The following is a 20973-nucleotide window of genomic DNA, read 5'->3' on the forward strand; positions in this document are numbered from 1 at the left end:
GCCATTCTCTGCCCTCTCTATCTCCAGGAGAGGAAGAATATAACAGGGATCTTCATGGAGAAATGACCCACATGAAGGCCTGGACTCTCCAGCAGTTACAGCAGAGGAAACTCCCTGAGGAAGCATGGAGGAGCTGAACGCCCAGACTGGGAAAGCAGGGTTGTGTTAACCACTGTTTAATCCTCACATGCTCCCTGCCCCAAACTGCTAGCCAGTGAATGACAACGGACTGGGAGTAAGTAATAGGCCTATAGAACTATGATAAAGAATTGTCCAAGGAAAGACCCTTTTACTCTGTTTGCAAGGTGAAATTGCTGTATTTGATCTAAAGTTTTCTGAAAGGCAGCAGCGAGTTTCTGGAGGATGAGTTACCTGCTTTGCACAGGGAGGGTGAGGCCAAGGCTTTCGTGGTATATCTGCTGCCACTGGGTGATGAGGGAGCCTGGGAGAGTCTTAGTCTTTCTGGACTTGAGTTTTCTCATCAGTAAAGTAGGTGCTAATTGTACCTCTCTGAGGTCCCTTCCTGCTTAGTTTTCTCTGAGTCCTTGAGGGACTGAGATGGTCTTTAACACTGCCTGAACCTCTAACCTGCCTCTGACCTCTCTGGGTCTGACTCCTGACTCTGGCCCCTGTGTTTCTCCTTCAGAGCCTGAGCTGAGTTCACACCTGGAAAGCTGAGAACTGAGGGAACAGATGGAAGAAAGTCAGCAGGTTTTGGAAAAGAGAAGAACCTGTAAAGGACAAGTCAGCGCTAGAACAGGTGAGAAACAAAGCAGGGGAGAATAAGGACAAACTGGGCCAGAAGCCTCAGGGGAATGGGCAATGGGCCTGTGATCATTCAACCAGTCGAGGGGCAGCGCAAGCTGAGCAGCGGGAACTGGGCAAGACACTTAATCCACAGGAGTCTTCTGACCCTGGTGAGGAAGAGCCAAAGGGGGGATCAGAGCTGGTTTATAGTGAGAGGCAGCACCAACTCCAAGAGGGGGAGGATTTGACCCTGAGCCCCACCCCAGACCTAGGAGCATCGACCTCGGGGCTGCCATAGCAGTGGATGCTGTTCAGGTCAGTGTGGGTTAGAGAGAAGAACCATGCTTGGAGAAGGGTTGGAGATGTCTATTCTTACATTAAACAGCTCTGCCCTAGGTCAGGTGCCAGAGTAAGTGTTTCTTGCCAGTATCTGAAGCAGTGATACTTACACTATTCCTCTGCACTTTCAGTTGAGGAAGGTCTCTATATGATATGAGTATTTACTGGGTGTACTCGGGTTCAAATAGTAGTGTTTCCCCAAGCAACTCAAGCTCATGAGAGAAAGAACACAATGACATGATTTCAAGAAAATATAGTAGTTCTCTGAAAGTGGTGTGTCATGGCAGCCCAGAGGATGGGAGTGTAGGTGAAGACATTGCTCCTAATGACAAGGGGAACCATAAGAGGAATTCTTCAGAGTAGTCCCGTTTTTCCTCCAGTGTCCCACAGAAGATCCTTGGATGTGACTGGTGTAGAGCAGGGGTCTACAGGTGTAGGAAGGGGGCTTGCTGCATCTTGGGAGAAATTATAGCATCCCTGGTAGGACATTTTGGAGAGGATTGTTGGTGATTGGATTGGATATCTATAGTCAGTTTTATCCTATCTTCAGTGAACACTGCTGAGACCTTCCTTAGTGCCAGACCCTAAGCTGGGAATCATGAACACAGAGATGAGTAGATATGATCTCAGCTTTCACAGAATTCTCAGTCTAGTGAATAGCGAGTTATGAGAAATGTAGTGATGGTGGCTTCATTAGAGCAAGTGGCTCATGCTGCATGGAGATGACCTCAGTGGATGACCGGGTCCCCCTTCTGGTTGTTAATCAACAGCTGGCTGGCTTGCTCTGGGACAGTGACCCTGGATTTCTGCCAGGTGTCAGCATCTTAGGTACAAGCAACACCTCAGTTTTCTGTTGGGTCAAAACAGTTATCACTGCCAAGGTGATCAGAGGACACTAGTGACATCAGTAGCTACTGATGAGGTCCTGGCCAGCTAGGGAAATAAAGATGTAAGTTTAACAACAATTCTAAATTTGTTCGTAACATCATGAGCAGAGAGTATCTGTCTTCTAAGTTAAATACTTTTTAGACTTCAAGATTCACCCACGTCCAAAATAAAATCTGTATCAGTCATATTACTGCCCTGAGATGATTTTTCCCTGTCCTTACCAGAAGCCTGCACTATCTGGAGCACTGAGGCTGTCTCAAGCCAACTGATCTGCTCTCTGGATTCCAGAGACACCCGCAGAGCCAGAGGTTGAAGGCACAGGCATTGCTATCTCTGACCGTTCTGACTCCAGGTTGATCCACCCCAATGCCCATTATTAACCACACAGTAACAGGATGCCACCAACATTTTGATTTGAGGCTGTCATGTCAGAATTTTAATAAAATTTAATAGATATTATTTTTTAGAGTACTTTTAGGTTTACAGATAAATTGAGCTGATAGCACAGGGAATTCCCCTATTCTCTCTTGTCCTCTGGAACACAATTTCCTCTATCATTAGTATCTTGCATTAGTGTGATAGATGTTTACAATTGATCAATCAATATTGGTATGTTATTATTAACTAAACTCCATAGTTTACGTTAGGGTTCATTCTTTGAGTTTTATAGTTCTGTGGGTTTTCACAATTACCTAGTGTCATGAATCCTCAGTACAGTATCACACAGAAGAGTTTCACTACTGAAAACCTCCTTGTGTTCAACCAATTCATCCCTCCTCCACGTTTGGCAATCACTGATCATTTCACTAACTCTACCATTTTGACTCTCCTGGAATGTCCTAGTGTTGGAATCATACAGTGTGTAGAGTTTTTAGACTAGTTTCTTCCTAGCATTATGTATTTAAAGTTCCTCCATGTCTTTTCATGGCCTGATAGCTCATTTCTTTTTATAACGGAATCATATTCTGTTGCACAGATATACCACAGTTTGTTTAGCCATTAACTTAGTAAAGGACATTTTGGTTATTTCCAGTTTTTGACAAGTATGAGAAAACTGTTGTAAATACCTGGATGCAAGTTTTTGAGTGAACATGTTTTCACATTACTGTGGTAAATACCTAAAACTGCTATTTGCAGGATTATGTGGCAAGGCTATTTTTAGCTTTGCAAAAAACAAAAACAAAAACAAAACAAAACAAAACAAAACAAAAACACCTGCCAAACTGTTTTCCAAAGTGACTAGCATTTTGCGTTTCCACTAGCAGTGAATGAGAGTTCCCGCTGCTCTGCAACTTTGGCAGCCTTTGGTATTGTCACTTGTTTGGATTTGAGCCATTCTATTAGGTATATATTATAGTGTAGTGGCATCTCTTTGGTTTAATATGCAATTTCCTAGTGACACATGATTTTGAGCATCTTTTTCATATGCTTATTTGCCATCCATATGTCTTTTCTGGTGGAGTATCCAGATCTTCTGCCCATTTTTAAATTGGGTTGTTTGCTTTATTATTATTGAGTTTTAAGAGTCCTTTATGTATTTTGGACACCAGTCTTTCATCAGAGCTGTATTTTGCCAATATTTTTCCCAGTTTATCACTTGTTTATTCATTTTCTTAACAATGCCTTTCCCAGAGCAGAAGTTTTTAATTTTAATGAAGTCCAACTGATCAATTTTTTCTTTCCTGGGTTGTGCTTTTGACATTGTATCTGAGAAGTCATCACTATGCCCAAGGTCACCTAGATGTTCCCCTATGTTATCCTCTAGGAGTCTTACAGTTTTGTACCTTGCATTGAAGTGTAAGATCCATTTTGTGAAAGGTGTAAAATCTGTGTCTAGATTTATTTATTTTTTACATGTGGATATCTAGTCATTCTAGCACCATCTGTTGAAAAGACTATCCTTTGCCTGTTAAATTGCCTTTGTGCCTTTCTCAAAGGTTAGTCTATTTCCGAGCTCTGTATTCTTTTCTAGTGACCTATTTGTCTGCTTTTTTTCTTTCTTCACCAATTTCCACACTGTTTGGTTACTGTAGCTTTATAATTAGTGCTGAAGTCGGCAGTGTCAGTTCTGTGGGCATTTTTCTTCTGATCTTTACTATGAGAACCTGGTTGGGCTCCAGGTGATAAAACTTAGAAAAATGTGAGATCCCCACTAAATCTGGGCCCCAAGGAGTTTTGAATGCTCAAGGCAGGCCACCCTCAGCTTCTAGTAATCTGTCAGTACCATTTAAGTGCTGGCTTCAGCAGCTTCTGTTCCTTGTATTTGCCTGTCTGTCTTGTTTTCAGCATGGCAATTTGCCCTGTGACCTCTCTTCTAGGCCCGCTAATAAGATTTGATAATTTTCAGTTTGTTCAGCTTTTTTCTTGTTGTAAGGACAAGTGGTGACCTCCTGGCTCCTTGCAGGTTGGAGTAGAAACCAGAAATTTTATTGAACAAGTTACTTGTAATGAAAGTCAGTAATCACAAATGTAGAATTGAATGATTTCCGTAGATATGTAGAATTTTGTAGCCATCACCTCAGTCCCCTCTTAGAATACAGACTACCTTTCTTCCCTCCCCAGATTCCCCAGAGGCTCTTTGCAGTCATTTTCCAATCCCTGGTCACCATGACAGAGCCTGAACAAAATTAAAATTTGGGAAACAGACAACATTACATTTCAGCTTTTATTAGATTGGGATTTTATGTAATGGACCATTGTCTTAATCTTGTGTCAACTAGAGGAAATATTTTATTCTTAAGGACTTTCTTTATGGGAACTTAGTAGTTAGTCCCATTTATTGCTCTCCTTGAATTGGTTCGTCTATGCTGGTAGCAGATAGTTGCAATCAAACCTTGTCCAGTGGGCACAAGTGAAAACGCTAAAAAAAAAAAATCCTTCTATTAGAAATGTAGATGATGAATTTGCAGATAATGTTATGCAGAGTTACGTTTGTTTTTGAGCCGGAGTTTCACTCTTGTTGTGCTGGCTGGAGTGCAATGGCATGATCTCAGCTCACTGCAACCTCTGCCTCCTGGGTTCAAGCAATGCTCCTGCCTCAGCCTCCTGAGTACCTGGGATTACAGGCATGCAGCACCATGCCAAGCTAATTTTCTATTTTTAGTGGAGACAGGGTTTCTCCATGTCGGTAAGGCTGGTCTTGAACTCCCAACCTCAGGTGATCTGCCCTCCTCAGCCTCCCAAAGTGTTGGGATTAGAGGCATGAGCCTTCATGCTGGAGTGCTATGTGCAATCTCAGCTAACTGCAACTTCTACCTCTAGGGTGCAAGTGATTCTTGTGCCTCAGCCTTTCGAATTGGCTGGGATTACAGGCATGCAGCACCACGCCCGGCTAATTTTGTATTTTTAGTAGACAAAGAGTTTCTCCATGTTGGTCAGGCTGCTCTCCAACTACAAACCTCAGGTGATCCACGCACCTTAGCCTCCCAAAATACTGGAATTACATGCATGAGCCACCACACCTGGCTGGGAGTTAAATATTTTACCATCTTTTTTTTCTTTCAGAATTTGGATTGGTAACATGGAAAAGACACTTCTCACCTGCCTGAAATGCCCTTCATTATCTTCTTCTAGTTGCAAGGGCTCTGGAACAGCCCTTACAGTGCTCCCACAAAGGTAAGTATAACATTTTAATGTAGTCCCTTGCTTTTTTTTTTTTTCTTTCTTGTGCCTATAGGGATTAGCATACATGTATGTGAAAATATAAAAAGAGTACAGATAGGCACCTGTAACTAGTTTTCTGTTGCTACCTATTAACGCATTATAACAAGTTAGTGGTTTGAAACCACAGAAATCAGGAAAGATTGGGTTCTCTGATCAGGGTCTTAGGAGGCTGAAATCCAGTTATGGGCTGCCTTGTGTTTTTCATCCAGAGATCAGGCTACTCTTCCAAGTTTACTACAGATGTATCGGCAGAATTCCTCTTCTTGTGGGTGGAGGACTGAGATCCCTTTTTCAGTGCTCCTGGCTCTCAGCCAGGAGACACCCTGACTCCAGAGGCCACCTGCATTCTTTCTCACTTTTCCCATCTTCCAACCAACAACAGCCCATGGAATTCTTCTGCAGCTCCTATCCTCTCTCTGACTTTTTCTTTTCCTACCCACTAGAGAAATCTCTGACACTGAGGGAGTGATGTGATTAGATCTAGTGCACTCAGGAAAGCACAGCCTTTGTATTAGTCTGTTCTTGCAGTGTATAATTAATGACCTGGGTGATTTATAAAGAAAGAAGTTTAATCAGATCATGGTTCTGTGGGCTGTGCAGGCTTCTGCTTCTGGGGAGGCCTCAGGAAACTTACAATCATGGTGGAAGTGGAAGCAGGCACGATCTTCACATGGCCAATGGGAGAGAGAGAGAGAGAGGAGCGGGGGGAAGTGCTACATACTTTTAAGCAACTAGATCTCATGGAAACTCTCATGCGATGGCACTTGGGGGATGGTGCTGAGCCATTAGAAACCTTCCCCATGATCCAATAACCTCCTGCCAGGCCCCACCTCTAACACTCAGGATTATAATTCAACATGAGATTTCGGTGGGGACACAGAGCCAAACCATATCACTCTTTAAAGTCATATGACTGCCATGTAACAATGTAATCACAGGAATGTCTTATCAGCTTAACAGGTTCCAGAGATAAGGGTACAGCATGTTTGGAGACCATTTTAGAAATTCTACCTATCACAGTTTAACTTCTATTCCCCAGACATTCACATCCCTCACAGATGCAAAATACATTCACCCTTTCACCTAAGGTTTCCAAGTTTCGTGTTATGAATGCATTAGTTCAAAGTGAAAAATGTCATGTAGCTCTAATCTGATCAAAAGTTTAAAATCTCATTTAAATCATCTACACCAGTGTGAATGAGGCTTCTGAGGGTGTCCATTAAGTATGGATTCTTTTTTGTTTTTGTTTTTGAAAGTGAGTCTTGGTCTGTGACCTATGCTGGAGTGCAGGGGTGTGATCTTGGCTTACTGCAACTTCTGCCTCCTGGGTTCAAGCGATTCTCCTGCCTCAGCCTCTTGAGTAGCTGAGATTACAGGCATGCACCACTGGATTCAGCTAATTGTTTTGTATTTTTAGTAGAGAAGGGGTTTTGCCCTGTTAACCAGGCTAGTCTGAAACTCCTGACCTCAGGGGATCCATCCCCCTAGGCCTCTCAAAGTGCTAGGATTACAGGCATGAGCCACCGTGCCTGGCCCAAATACAGATCCTTGATATAATTCCCTTACCTCTGTTGACCTGTGAAACTGAACAAACAGCTTATCTGTCCTCAATGTGCACTGGTGGGACAGTCACAGAGTAACGACGCTAGTGATTCTTGTTCAAAAAGAGGGAAAGTGGAGGGAACCAAGTCACTGATCCAAAACCATTTTGAAATGGGGCTGAGCAAAGTCCAGCAGGAATTTCTTGATTGGGCTCCTCAGCCTGGAACTAACCCTCTGTGACAGGGGGCTTTGTCTCTGGGCTCTGCATATTTTTCTATCGTTATTGAAAACATTTTATTTTTCTTCTTCCCCTACTCTTTTGGTTCTTCCCCTTTCTCCTCATGGCGGCATCCTCCACTTAATCCTTGTTGCATCATCCCAGCAGAATTGGTCAGATATTGCTGGTGTCATGGTCCTGACCATCTCCACGAGGGGCTGTCCTTGTGAGCCCGTGCTCCTCTTCACTGTCCTGACCTCTCGCAGTCATGATTCCTTTCAGCTGCCCTGGCTGGCTTAGGAGAAAACCTAAGACTGTGGAGTCCCAGAACCAATCTCTGCCCTCTCTATCTCCAGGAGAGGAAGAAAATAACAGGGATCTTCATGGAGCAATGACTCACATGAGGACCTGGACTCTCCAGCAGTTAGAGCAGAAGAAAGTTTTTGAAGAAGAATGGAGGAGCTGAGAGCCCAGGCCGGGAAAGCAGGGTTGTGTGAAACGCTATTCAATCCTACATGCTCCCTGCCCCAATCTAGCAGCTAGTGAATGACAGCTGACCGAGTATAAACACCAGGACTATAGAACTGTGATAAAGGGTTTGTCCAAAGAAAGGGGCTTTTACTCTTTTTGTTATCACAGTGGACATTGCTGTTTTTCATCTAAAGTTTTCTGAACGGCAGCAGTGAGCTTCTGGAGGGTGAGTTACCTGCTCTGCACAGGGAGGCTTAGGCCAAGGCTTGTGTGGGATCTGCTGCCACCAAGTGGTGAGGGAGGGAGCCTGGGAGAGTCTCAGTCTTTCTGGGCTTCAGGTTCCTCATCGGCAAGGTAGGGGCTTTTTGTACCTCTCCGAGGTCACTTCCTGCTCTGTTTTCTCTGCATCTCTGAGGAATTGAGATGGTTTTCAATACTGCCTGGGACCTTCAGCTGAGACCTGACTCTGTGTGTCTCCTGCAGAAGGCTGAGCTGAGTCTACACACTGGAATCCCAGAGATCAGGGAACAGGTGGAATAAAGAAACTCAGCAGGTTTAGGGGATGAGAATAATCCCCAAAGGACAAGCCATTGGTAGATGAAAACCAAAGAATGGGAGAATAAGGGAAAACTGGGACAGAAGCCTGAAGGGAAATGGGCACTGCCTGTGATCATTTAAATTCTCAAGGAGCAGCATGAGCTGAGCAGTGGGGACTGGGAAACTTACTCCACGGGAATCTCCTGCCTCTGGCCAGAGAGGCATAGGGTAGATCAGAGCTGGTTTATAGTGAGGGGCAGCTTCAACTCCAGGAGCGGGAGGATGTGACCGTGAGCCCCCACCCCAGACCCAGGAGCCTCGACCTCGGGGCTGCCGTAGCAGTGGATGCTCTTCAGGTCAGTGTGGGTTAGAGGGAATAACCGTGCTTGGAGAAAGGTTGGAGATGTTCATTCTTAGTCAAACAGCTCTGTCCTGGGTCAGGTGCCAGAGTAAGTGTCCCTTGCTTGTATATGAAACAGTGATACTTATACTATTCTTCTGCATCTTCAGTTGAGGGAAGTTTCCCATAAATATTTATTATTTACTTTTCTTTATATTGGCTAAGCACTTGTGATTCAGGTATTTAATGTCTCTAAAAAAACACAAGCCAGTGAGTGGAAGAACACACACAGATCATTTCAACAAGATACGGTAGTTCTACCCAACTGAGGTGTTGTGGCAGCCTAGAAGATGGGAGGGTATGTCAGAGGACATTGCTCCTAATGACAGGGGGAGGTGTAAGAGAACATTTTCAGATTGGCTGGGTGCAGTGGCTCACGCCTATAATCTGAGTACTTTGTGAGGCCGAGGTGGGTGGATCACAAGATCAAGAGATTGAGACTATCCTGGTCAACATGAAATGGTGGACCATTTCTACTGAAAATACAAAAAAATTAGCTGGGTATTGTGGTGTGTGCCTGTAGTCCCAGCTACTCGGGAGGCTGAGGCAGGAGAATTGCTTGAACCCAGGAGGCAGAGGTTGCAGTGAGCTGAGATCATGCCATTGCACTCCAGCCTGGGTAACTAGAGCGACACTCTACCTCCAAAAACAAAAAAAATTCATAACAGGCTTGTCTTCCTTCAAGCTCCCACAGGAGAGGATCCTGGGGCCGCGATGGTGTAGGGCAGGCGCCTCTTTAGGGAAGGGGATTTGCAGCATTCTGAGAGAAAGAGCATCCTCACAAGACATAGGGGGCAGAAATGTAGGTGAAAGAGTCGGAGGTTTCTAATCAATTTTATTCAGTCATGGATGAACACTGCTGAGAGGCCTCTCTGTGCTCGGCCCTTAGCTAAGAACCATGATCACAGAGGTGAGTAAAATAGGATCCCAGCTTTCACACAATTCTCAGTCTAGTGACTGGTGATTGATGAGAAGTGTAGTGATGGTGGGTTCATCGGAACCAGTGGCTGATGCCGCATGGGATGACCTCAGTGGATGGCCTGGCCAGTGACCCTGGACTTCAGCCATATGTCAGCATCTCGAGGTGCAGTACACCAATACCTCTGCTGCATGTTGAGTCAAAGCAGTTAACACAGCCAAGGTACTCAGCCAAGGTATCACACTGGTGATATCAGTAGCTATTGACTGTTTCCAGCTGGGGAAACAAAGAAGTAAATTTAGTAAGTCTTCTAAATTTGTCCTTGCCATAATGATAAATAACTTTATCTTGATAATGAATTATTATTACTGGCAAATTAATTATTATTTGCCATAATGAGAAATAACTTTATACTGAGTACTGCCGACATACAAGCCCTTGAGGACACATGCCTGAGGATTCTGATGAAGATAATGATGTCCAAATATGTACACATTTGGACCTACAGTTCAGCTTTGAAACAGTGGAAGACCCAGTTTCAAATTCAAGGTTGCTTTGAGTAGAATCTCACTTTACCTCTCTTTGCATGGCAATGGGGCCAATCTTCCCTAAGCTGTACCTTACAAGAAAAGTAATACTGGTAAGATTTCAGAGTTCAGCAGACAGAGGTAAGTATTTTAGTGCCAATGATTGAGATCTACTCTAACAGTGTCCAATATTATTAAATTCTTATCTTCAGATAATTTAAAATAAAATATTTAGCACTAAACTTTAGCCTCGATGACAAAATAATTTAATCAAATTTTTATTGTTCCACAGCATTCTGTATATATCCCATATATCCCATATTTATTTAAAACTCTGTAAGTATGCCACTGGTCAGAAAAATGTTTTTTCACATATGTATTTATATTATTGAATACTATTTTGTAGTTCATGAGAGGTATTTAGGGAATAATAAAGAGCCACACACTGTTAATCTACTTAGCTCAATTAAATACATTGCTCCACAGAGGAACATATGTCTAAATCAATCACATTCATAGTCAAACCATTTTATATATTTGTTACCTACTATTTTAAATAGTATTAAAAGTGTCACTAACTAGATATATCTTATGTCTTTTGTAATTATGAGCTGCTTAAGAACATGAACACATATTTACTTATTTGCACATTTTATATTGCCTCTCACACTGCTTGTTGTTTATAAAAAATCTGCTGCAATTAAGTTAATAAAAACAATAAAATAAAAGTGGTTTAAATTCAAAAGACAATCATAAGTTCTATCTGACATAATAAAAAGGAGGCCAGGTGCAGTGGCTCATGCCTATAATCCCAGCACTTTGGGAGGCTGAGGCGGGTGGATCACGAGGTCAAGAGATCAAGATCATCCTGGTCAACATGGTAAAAACCCATCTCTACTAAAAATACAAAAATTAGCTGGGCATGGTGGCACAGCCTGTAGTCCCAGCTACTCGGGAGGCTGAGTCAGGAGAATTACTTAAACCCAGGAGGCAGAGGTTTCAGTGAGCCGAGATCATGCCATTGCACTCCAGCCTGGGTAACAAGAGTGAAACTCTGTCTCAAAAAAACAAAATAATAATAATAATAATAATAATAATAATAATAATAATAATGAGAAGTTATCTAAACAGTATATGTAACAAAAGCATTTTTGTTGTTGTTGTTGTTGTTGTTGTTGTTGTTGTTTTGCTACATAAGTAAGAAAACTTCCCAAGACACACAAAGTGGATTTGAACAAATTGAAAATAAATGCTATACCCTTGGATAGGAAGACTCCAAAAAATAACGTTACTCTTGTTCAAGTCAACTGACAAATTTATAATTTATTCACTATGCTCCCTGGAAAATAATTAATACATCCCAACCATTGCCACAGGACTTGCAGTGCTTCACTGAGGGAGAAGACTTCCACGCCTACTGAGCTGAACCTGGCCACCTTTGGCAACCGGCTTTGGCCAAAAAAAGTAAGAAAAATTGATTTGTACCATTTTGCAGAGAAACTTGAAGAGCTTCATTGTGGTTTGGCCATGCTTTTCTCATCTGCTTCAAAACTGAGATGGAAACTTTATCCCACATTGTGGTTTCAGAATCAATGTCAAAGCTAATATAGATGTTAAGATGAGATTAGTAGATCATCTGTTACTACAGAAGAAAGCGCTGATAGTTGGGAAATTGTTGCATGGAGGTTCATTGTAATCTCTACTTCATATGTGCATTTGGAAAATTTTAAAAGAACATGTTTGCAAAACGCTAAAAATGAACCAGTATGACATGTTGTCATTAGAAAGATATCAATGATTTAATCTAAAATATTATTCTAGCCCTAAAAAGTCCTTCATTTAAATTGAGAAAAACATTTGAACCTATTTTTGTATAATGTATATGTCTATGTGCAAATTAATAATTTAAGAGAAAATATTACATATGCATATTTTAAACACTAAATATAGCTCAGGCCACGCAAAGAAAATGTCTCATTTATTCTTTAAAATTCTGTCTGTTATATATGGTTTTCTCTAGTTTCTAAAACCTCAGATTTCTATATAGAGTAGGGTTTGATTTAAAAAAAGTTATGTCCATCAATTTTTATTTGGCTACAAAAGCTTACTATATTTAGGAACAATCCAGAATTGCAAGTTGGTTTATTGAATATATTTTTCACTTTCTTCCCTCTACTTTTAATGTGGTGCATTATCCTGTAAATTACATTCAGATTATCATCTCCTTAAGTTTATAAAATGTTTTTCAAAATAAAAGTAAAAAAGATAACAATTGTAAAGTTTCTTTTTAAGATACAAACTTCATGAAACATTATGTTTTTTGATAAGCATGATATCAGCAACATATTTGGTTGAGAATGAAAGGCAAAGCTTTACAGAAACAGGAATATCTGAGTCAAAATTTTCCATAATTTGTTTTTATGTATTATATTTCACAAAATGCATGTAACTGGATTAGTTCTGCAATAGATTAAATTTGTTTTCTCACAAAATAGAACTTAAACAAAAGCAGGTGCTGTTTTCTGATGGAACACTATGAACCTATTTCCATAATGAGTTTTACAGGCACATAAATCTTCAATTCACATTCTACATTTTATAAAAGTTGCCTGCTACTAAAACCTTCAAGAAAACTACAAATTTTAAATTGATTGTTAATTTGAGGGTCTTTGAACATTTAGACATAAAAAGATAACTTTAAATTTCCATAGCATTTACAGACAAGAAGAGCATGCTATTTTAAAAAATTATTTAAACACTTTTCAAAGAAAATTGTTTAATATTTTAATATTTATTTTAATATTTATCATCAGATAATACCTCAACACCTTACCATGAAATTTAATTATATGAGTTAAATAAAATACAATTTGACATTTAATGCTCACATTGAACTTATATCTGTACACATAGAGAACTATGCAACTTATGTATTATATTGCAAAAACATTAACAATGGAAACATATTCATGTTGCTTAAAATAGTCATGTATACACTAACCTGAATTTTTATTAATACATCAAATGAAATAAAATAGTCTCAGGTACAATTTAATATATATCTTTAGTTTTACATTTTATGTATCACAGAATGGTGCAGTAAAGTATGAAAAATATATTGAGCTGCTATCTAGGAGACTAGAATAATTAAATAGTCCTGTGTCCTAAATAATCAAACTACTCTGAAAGCATATTTGTTTTTTATTAGTGTCACATTTCTGTGTAATATTTAAATTTCCTTGAAAGCCAAAGTAAATAATTTAAAGCATATCCTAATTATAAACATAAAATTGAACAATGTCAAGGTATAATTTAAAAATTTAGAACAGATTTTAAATAACAGTTGTAGATATTAACAGAAATATGGAATCAGTTACCTTTAATACTGGACTTTTAATTTTACATATTTTTTCTCGAGTTCAAAGTAGAAAATATGATGGAAGGGTCACAGGATCCTTAGGGTGTCACTTTTCCAGCTCAGAACCAGCCACCTTTCCATCTGTGGCTGGTAGCATCTTTGCTTGAGCTCTTTTCAGGTCACGGGGCTGGTTCCATCCACTAGGCCCAGCAGGCTGTGCTTGGCTCATGCTAGCAGCTCAGATTCTGTGCCTGCCAAGAGTGAGCAAGGCATAGAGCAGTGAGGTGTGTGTAAGCCAGTGTGGGTTCTGGCCACTGCTCACAGCCAGGTGTGCCAGCTGTGGCAGAGTGGGCAGCTCTAGGCCCTGGCACAGGTGCTGGCACCCAGTGAGGCTGTGGCTGGACCAGGTGTATTAAAATTATCTTCCACTGTGGGTGCCAGGCAGCTTGGAGACACCAGAAACTGCAGAGCCTCAAAGAGTGTCAGCCCTGGCTTGGGGAGCACCTAGATCTAGGCTTCCAAAAGGGCCACTGCTCTTCTCTCTTCTCTCCTTTTAGTGATGAGTAGGGGCCATGTTTCATCCCCGTTTGTGTTATAGCTCTTTCAGTCCCATCATTTGGCAGGTCCTGAGTTTTTGTTCAACGTCCAAGTAGAATGAGTGGAAAACTGGAAGGTGAGCATGACAGAGAGAAGCTTCACTAAGCAACAAAACAGCTCACCAGAGATCCAAAGTGAGTAACTCTTTCTTGCAGCTGGTAGTACCAATGTCTGTGTGAGTCTGGCTGAGTCTGGGGTTTTTATATGCTCAGAAGGGAGGAATTGAGTGCTGATTGATCAATAGGTGGCCGTGGATGAGCCAAAAAAAGCACCATAAGTTCTCACTCCAAGCCACAGACTCCACCTGGAACTGGTAACCCATCCCTGGCTTGAAGGTTGAGTTTCAACAGGGACCCACCCTTTGTGCCCAAGAACCTGTCTGCCTGCCACCATCTGCATTCAGTACAACTCAACCACTCTGTTTTCACAGAGGAGAACTTGCAACCCTATGCCAAGCTGCCATTAGCCCCTTCCAGTCTCCCTCCTGTGCTCCTTGGCACCCCAAATCTGGAAGACACCAAGGCAGTGGTGGGGGATATTGTCAGTGCTGTCTTTAGTATGTGCACAACTGGCTGGGTTGCAACAGCACTCGGGCTTGACCACAGCTTTCCTCCAAAATTATTGCAGGTGCCAAGGGAAAGGCAGAGTCCAGGGAGTAAGAACAGAGACATCTGAGCCACTTGGGGGAGAGGCGCTTCCTGGTCCCCAAGAGTGCAGGGATCCTGAGTCTGGAGCTGCAGCTGGATAGCTGCAGCTGTGTCCCTGAGCCTAGCTCTTCTGCCTCACCAACTCAGCAGGGGGCAGGCTTCCCACCTGTTCCTGGCTCCCGCTGGCTCCATGGAGTGTGCAGCCCTGGCTGTGCCTCCCCCACTGCAGCTGGCACCCCCACAGAGGCTGCTCCAGATAGGCCACCACTGCCATCAGAGGCAATTCTTTTAAAAACTACATTTTATTTAATGAATGATATTAAACACAAATAGCTAATTTTAGAAATATTGTGTTTTCCATGTTATAGTTACCCAGTGACTATGGAAATTAAATATGTATTACAAACTGAAAGTGAGAAAATCAAGACATAAAATTTTGTTTGTTTAGCCCATTGAAAATAAAAGTCAGAATATGCTTCAGTAAGGCTACCTGTGAATTAAAAAACATAATTATTACAACAATCTATTATGGTTATTCCTTAAGTGATTCCTAGAAGTGACAATAATTCATGCTCTTAAGCTAATGATTTCATTTTTTTCTCACAGATTAAATATAAGCATATATATTTATAGCCAATTTAAAATATTTTTGACATGTGAAGTAGAGCATGGCATCAATGATGATACCAATAAGAAATTAAAATATAGCATATTATATTAAAAGTTGCTGTTTATAAACATGTTGTATTATTGGTATGTCATTTGCACATCTTTTCTCAACAAGTCTTGCTATGACCATGAAGACAGAAAGCACTGTAGCTATAGCAAACAGAAAGATATTTAATAAAGGAATTTAGAAACAGCTCTTATAAAACAGCCGTTTTATAGAAAATCTGAGGAAGAAAAAGCCAAGGAAATCTGCCAGTGACTTCTAGAAGATCAAAATTGTTTAGTTAACATGGGAAGTAGTCATTGATTTTCTCAGACTTCTGCAGCACTAGTGGGAGTATTTTGATAGACAATGTCCACAGTCACTAGCAAAACCTTATGTCTGTCATATGCATGTCCTGTCCCATGTGATTCTTTGCTGCACCCACGTGAACAGGAGTGATACTTGCTTCTGTTATCCCCTCCAATGCTTTTGTTAATGCCTTGTATTTGTGGAATACAGTCTAAAATTCTGCTGGCAGGAATTATGAAGAAATAGATGTTCTGGGCTTCTAGTCTCTACGACACTGGAAAAAGAATACACAGAAAATTTATTATTGAGTGGCTAAAAGACAAAATGAAACAAACTCAAAATAGTTTTTAAGGTTTATACCTTTTAAAACAATTACATGGGACCTTAAAGATACTCTACCTAAGCAATACAATCTCCATTGCAGGGTATTAATCAACACACTTAACTATGTAGTCTCTTCAAGGAAGCTCAACCATATCTGAAAAAGAAAGAATTGCAGTCCATATATATAATTGTTATTAGAGAACCTTTGTTTTTGTTCTTGAGAAAAATCTGAGAATTCTCTCTTCTGTGTTATTCTTGTCTCTTGTTTATAATTGTCTCTATTTTTATATGCATAGTGAGAGTTAGAGCTACAAATAAGTATATATACCTAAGATCTTTATGGATTTGTGCATTGTAGACATTTTGTGCAAATCAAATGATACAATATGTGGTTCTTTGTGTCTTGTTTCTGGCATTTCACATAATTTATCCAAGGCATTCATATTGTAAACAATGTGTTTTACTCACCTATTTAAACTAAGTTGGGGTAGAAGAATAAAGTGCTGAATATCTCAGTTACTGAACTCATTAGAGCTCTTAGTTTTCTCTTGAAGTCTGATCTAGATGGGTAGATCCAAGTATCTGGCTGATTATGTCTCTAAATCCTAATCATTCATTACTTTTCAGAAAACCTCAAACAAAAGCATTTTGGGAAATTCCTCCCACCATCTGTAGACCAGACAGTTATTATTACACACTCTAAGAATATTATGCTAGCTCCTCATAATATCCAACAAATTCTCATTCAATTTGTAGATATTACTATGAAACTGTACATTCTAAAATGGTAAGGCCAGAATTGGTCTTATTTGCCACTATATTCTCACTTTCTAATGCAATTCTTAGAACATAATACATACTACATGTGCAGCTAACAAATATATGAACAAATAAAAGACCTAATATAAAGAAATATTGCATTGAAGTTTCCAAGAACATAATGAATGAAAATTCTAAGTGATGAATGCCAACAAAATCAAGAAATAGATTGAATGCCAGATTCACAGTCTAAGAAAATATCATTATGTTTAGGTTTTAAATAATTACAACAAAATTTTATTTCATAGTGCTGATTTTGAAACTTTTCCTGGATCTTCAATTTATTAAAAAAAGATAAAGTGATAGGGAAGGAGAAAATAAAACTTAAAATGAGGAGGCTACCATCACTTAAACTATCATATGTTCGATGGTTTGGCTCCTTTCTGTGAAATCCCATGTTGAAACTGATCTCCAGTTTATCAGTGTTGAGAGGTAGGGCCTACTCCGAGATGTTTGGGTCATGGGAATGCCTTCATGTTTTTGGGCTGAGATGGGGTTGTGAAGTTTAGCTTCAGCAGGAATGATTATGTTTCTGAGAGAGCAAGTTGTTTTTAAAAAAATCTGTCTTCCTGGTTTCTCTCTCTTGCTTTCTCTCTCACCACGTAATGTCTTTGAACCTGCCTGCTTCTTCTCCACTTCCTGGAATAAATGAACTCTACCAGAGTCCTTCACCAGGTCCATCTGCCCAATCTTAGACTTTCAGTAGCCAGGATTGTGGGCATTGACTTCTTTCTATTACAAAATACCTAACCTCAGGAATTCTGTTATAGAAACACAAAGTGTAATAAACCAATGTATATAGTAAATTACAAAGTAAAATGCAGTATAAATTACTTATGGAATGGATAGTACAAAATCTATTTACATTTGAAAGAATAATCTAGTAGATAGAGAATGCAGATTTTTATAGTAAAATGAGATACCCATGTCTCAGAGAGAGAGAGAGAGAGAGAGAGAGAGAGAGTTAGAAAGTAGTAAAATAATTTTCAGCATAGTTTGCAGAATAAAGGTGGACTGAAATATGAACACGTCTTAAAAAAAAAGAAAGCAAATAAAATTTTGGAGCATATTCATAAAATAAATGTGGACTGAAATGTGAAGACATTATAAAATCTATAATATTCTCAACCCCAGGAAATCAGGGTTCATTTCTCACAGATAATCAGTCATGTGAAGTCTTTCATTGAACCTGTTAAGCTAAGAGCCAGATCTCCCTAATCTATGGAAGCTTATTTAAAGCTTATTTGACAGGCATCACTGAACAAAAGGAAAGTTGAGTCCTGAGTGGGTGCACACCTGGGTGATTGGGAAAAATGTTGAAGCCAGAACATACGGGTTCAGTCCTTTATACTTCATATTCCCAGTGTCCTCACACAGCCTCATTAAGTCTCCCATTTTTCTGTGGCTCCACTATAAACTGGCTGGGGTGTCTGCCTCACATACTCTGAGGGTGACTGAGAACCACCATGGCTCTCCAAACTAAGACTAGGAGACACAGCAAGGCTTAGGAGCCTAGGGGAGCAGCCTGTGGTGTCATTTGAGATGTTCTGGGAGCTGAAAAGTAGCATTGTGTCACAACTCTACAAATTGAGGACAACATACTGGAAGGTGATTCACAGGCTAAAGCCCAAGTCCTAGATTGTGAATCCCTTAGCCGAGACCTTCAGCATTTTCTGCTTTCTTTTGAGGCAGGTTGGAGAGCTCCAGTGATCCTTGAGGTCTGTGACTGCTGCATGTCACGATCATGGCATCTTAGAACCCTGAGTGTGAGAACCAATGAAACCTCCGTCCCAGTGATATGCAAACGTGTCCTTTCTCTAATCAATCTTCTAATGCAAATGTTAGAAGTTTTAAAGAACTTTGTTAAATTTTTTAATTTTTTAAAATTTTACTTTAGGTTCTAGGGTCCATGTGCAGATCATGCAGGGTTGTTGCATAGGTGCATATTCTATGTGGCATTTCTCCCCATGTTATCCCTCCCCACACTCCCTACCCCCTGCTGTCCCTCCCCTAGCCTCCCCCAACTGCCCCCAGTGTGTGATGCTCCTCTCCCTGAGTTACATGTTTGCATTGTTCAACACCCGCCTGTGAGTGAGAACATGTGGTGTTTCGTTTTCTGTTCTTGTGTCAATTTGCTAAGAATGATGGTTTCTAGATTCATCCAAGTCCCTACAAAGGACATGAACTCATTGTTTTTCATGGCAGTGTGGTATTCCATGGTGCATATGTGCCACATTTTCTTTGTCCAGTCTATCATTGATGAGCATTTGGGTTGGTTCCAGGTCTTTGCTATTGTACACAGGGCAGCAATGAATACACATGTGCATGTGTCTTTATAGTAGAACGATTTATAGTTCTTTGGGTTTTAAAATGCTTTTTCTGGCACTTTCACTTACTGCTATCTTAAATTTGGGTTCTCTCTCAATGATTTGCTCTTTTTTTCCTTGCCTCCTCATAAGTTTCTGTTATTTCTCTTATTCCCATTTATTTGCTTTTTTTTTTGGCTGAACTACCTTTACAGTTTCTCTGTCTTATAGCTGTTTGTTTAAGTAAATTTTAACCATTTTGCAAGGTACTGATCCAATTATTTTATATAGGTGCAGGATATGTGTGTGTGTGTGTGTGTGTGTGTGTGTGTGTACACACACAATTACTGTGTATATATCAACACTATATTATGTAAATATACGCATAACACACCCATGGAGTCCACATCCACACACATTGCTTTGAGAAAGGCACTTTGTTCTGGGAATGAGGCTTATAAGCAGTGGGTGTGGGAATCAAAGTGAGGCAGTTTAACTTCAAGACATTGCTCTAAACCATGACACCATATTACTCTCAGCTGTCTTTTTCACTTTGGATACTGATATACAACAGACACTTCATGCTAATTCCGGGAAATGATCATTTTGAAATGTGCAGGAAATGTTGCCTGTTCCCTTCTTTATCTGGATCCCTTCTTCACTATGACTTTGCTTTTTCTCACCTAGGATTACTTTTCTGACACATGCATGGGTACATCCCATTAAAGTAAGAGAGTTTTACTTTGTGTAAGGCACTGACAGAATCTCTCTTTCTCCATATACACCTGAACGTGACTGTCCTCTTTCTCCGTTCCAATTGTTTAACCCCAAATACCTTTTACCTTTTCAGATGTCACAAGGATGTGACTGAGTAGTTTCAAGGGCATCCACTTTTGCTTCCTCCTCCTACCTTTGAATCCTGCATCTGCATTGCTGGGTCTCAGGCCAAAGAGGAAACCCTTGTTTCCCATTCCAGGATATTTTGATGACCAACTTTTCTTATGTTGTGAATTTGAAGGACAAGGGCAGATAATGAGAAATGGATAGACAGGGACCTGTGTTCTGAGACCTGGGCCAGAGGACTGATGGAGGTGGAGAAGAATTTCAGTGATTCTGGCAGGCATCATGGATCACTAAGGGCCAGAGGAGTGGAACATATGGGCACAGGGTGAGAGGCCTGTGACAGGACACAGCCTATCTCCTTCACAGCAGAATGTTAATAGGCATTAGATTTTAATAAACAGAGAACATATCTCTGAGTCAGCATCAAAAATTTCTACAGTCCAGAAGAAGGAATAGCCACAGCACCTAACCTCACCTTCCCTTGTGAGTATGGGAGTCACAGGGCAGTGAGAATGGAACAGTGTTTATCTGAGGTTAAAGCCAATGCTTCTCTCTCTTTAGTCCACACTTACAGTAAGGTCCATTGGATGCCGTGGCTACAAGTTTCTGAACTTCTGGCTTTTGAAGGAAAGACTTTCTCACCCTCTGTGCTGAAGGTATTCTATGTATTATGAAATCTGGTTAGTGGCTCTTACCATCAAGAAATCTTGAAAAGTACAAGGCACTCAGAAGGCCTACATTAATAGTTTCCAGCCACTTAGAGACATCAGAGGGGTTCCTGCCAAGGGTGCACTGACCTTTTTCATCTCACTGTCCTAGAGTTAGTGGGTCTGTCTCTGGTCATCTTGAAGGAGATGGATCATCCTTC

General features: G+C 40.5%; 1 long non-coding RNA gene across 2 annotated transcripts; it reads left to right on the plus strand.

The window, feature by feature from the left end:
• Nucleotides 1–83: 83 nt before the first annotated feature.
• LOC141583257 (uncharacterized) lies at nucleotides 84–14307 on the plus strand. Of its 2 annotated transcripts, XR_012515942.1 has the most exons (5): nucleotides 84–235; nucleotides 647–760; nucleotides 5479–5589; nucleotides 11627–11714; nucleotides 14232–14307. It is a non-coding gene; the product is annotated as an uncharacterized LOC141583257 (long non-coding RNA). The 2 variants fall into 2 exon arrangements; XR_012515941.1 differs by lacking the exon at nucleotides 14232–14307 and having other exon boundaries at nucleotides 11627–12976.
• Nucleotides 14308–20973: the final 6666 nt, after the last annotated feature.

This window comes from Saimiri boliviensis (assembly GCF_048565385.1).
Source record: "Saimiri boliviensis isolate mSaiBol1 chromosome 19 unlocalized genomic scaffold, mSaiBol1.pri SUPER_19_unloc_2, whole genome shotgun sequence".
Taxonomy (NCBI): Eukaryota; Metazoa; Chordata; class Mammalia; order Primates; family Cebidae; genus Saimiri; species Saimiri boliviensis.